The sequence below is a fragment of the Phoca vitulina genome, unplaced genomic scaffold (genome assembly GCF_004348235.1).
Source record: "Phoca vitulina isolate PV1807 unplaced genomic scaffold, GSC_HSeal_1.0 scaffold3, whole genome shotgun sequence".
NCBI lineage: Eukaryota > Metazoa > Chordata > Mammalia > Carnivora > Phocidae > Phoca > Phoca vitulina.
In genome coordinates, this window is record NW_022589706.1 from 13533482 (window position 1) to 13535667 (window position 2186).

A 2186-nucleotide genomic window follows, 5' to 3' on the forward strand; every position below is an offset into this window, starting at 1 on the left:
TCATTGGAGGCCCCAATGAGTTATGGGCCTCATTTGCTGCATATTACAGACATTTTTTCCATATTCCTTTTCAACAAGGCATATGGTTTAAATTAGTTTCATATTGGGTTTTCTGAGATCTTTCATGGACTGTTTTCTGCAACAAACTGTAATACTCTTGCTCTTTTAATTTTATACTACGATGCTATTAAGTGCAGTTCTTTAATTACCACGTGAGGCAATGCCTCAGGCACATATTCTGTAAGAGCCACAGTGGAGTACGTACGAGTTTGAATCAAGAATTCCTATTCAGTTGATGAACTTAAAGAAGCTGCAAATTCCTTCTGGATGAAGGCCAATGGGTAACCGTCAGTGTTAGCACCGGGTGGGGGCGGGGAGCAGTTTGGGAGGAAAACATTCAGACGCACCTTCAGTTGAGTCAGGAAAGGAGACTCTTTGATAGGTAACAACATCCTGAAGGGTTAAGAATATTAAAGGACCCCATTTCCCATAACTTAGCTCATAAATCATATTTTCAGGTACTTTACATGATTTATGAGAGGCTGGCTGTCTGCATGATCAGTAAGTTGCATTAAAATGGCAATTGGTACTTCCAAAACAGAGCCTGATGATAAGAATCCAAATCTCAGAGAAGGCAAATCTCAGCACAGAAGTCAGCTGAAAGCTGGGGTGGGAAGCGACGATCTACAGTTCATGCTCTGTCTCTAAAATTCAAGACATAAAATCAAAATATTAAGTGGGAAAAACACCACGCTGGAATAATAACAGTTGGGTTTTTGTTTTTTTTTCTCACCACTGCAAACTTGATTAAGTCATTTATTTTCTGTGGGCCTCAATTGCTTAGTAATATAAAGGATTCAGGGCCTTTCTATCCCTACATATGTATTTTGCTTTGCATGTGTATAAATTATATATTCCCATTATGTGTATATATTTATATATTATTTATCTATCTGTTTAGATTATTTATCTTTGTATGTATAGTAGTATACATTATGTGATATATATGTGTACGATGTGTACGTACGTATGTGTATATGCATGCACATATATCTCAAATAATATATCTATATTCATACACATGTATGAATTTTCTACGTGTATGTGTGTATATAGATATGGTGTTTCCTTAAAAATGTGAAAGAAGGGCCACCTGTGTGGCTCAGTTAGTTAAGCATCAGACTCTTGGTTTCAGTTCAGCTTGTGATCTCAGGGTCCTGGGATCAAGCCCCACATTGGGCTCTGCGCTCAGTAGGGAGTCTGCTTGAGATTTTCTCTGCCCCTCCCCCCACTCGTACTCTCTTACTCTCTCTCTCTAAAATAAATAAATAAAATCATAAAAAAATGTGAAAAGAGCTGAAGCAAATATATACATCTTTGTGTATGCATACATATGTAAGAAATATATATACGTATGTGTGCATATAGATGTATGAAATAATGTACATGTTAAGAGAACTGGTCACTTACAGAGCACCAGCAACTTATGGGTCTTGTTACCTAATATGGCCTATTATTCTGAATTTCATAAACACTGACTCCTAGAAATGTTAAATTTATGAATGGTCTTGTAAAGTATAATCGAACATTCTATTCAATGTTATAGTTGTGTAAAGGTACTATGTTTTTCTTTAGAAATAAAAATTTATAGGAAATTGCTACTTGACCTTTATCATGGGTAAATGGAAGATCAAAAAAGTTTATAAAGTGTGTCTTGTTACTTTGTGTTAGTGAGAATAAATTCCATTTCAAGAGTAAATTAAAATTCATAGTTCTGTTATTAGACCTTTATTCTAATGCAACTCATCCAAATTTGGATTTTATAGTGGAGGACTGTTAAGTACTTTGAAGCCTCCTAAATAGGAGCAAATTCAGTATAGACTGATCTCTTTGCAAAAGGCCCTGTAACCCATTAGATTATCTCAAAGTTGTGTTTTCCTGAACACACCAGACATGAGTCAGACCCATGGTGTCACAGATTAGGTGAGAAATAGAACATTTATGAGCTCAGAATTATTTGACACATTGGGTCACCTTTGAATTATGAAACCTAAACTTTTTATTTTTAACAGAAATTTAGATACAGGTTTACACTAATAAACTGTCTCTTGTCCTTATGTGTCAAGAAAGCTGCTGACCTCTGGTGCCTGTGCTCATTAGCTATAGCCATTACCCCTGCCTCAAGC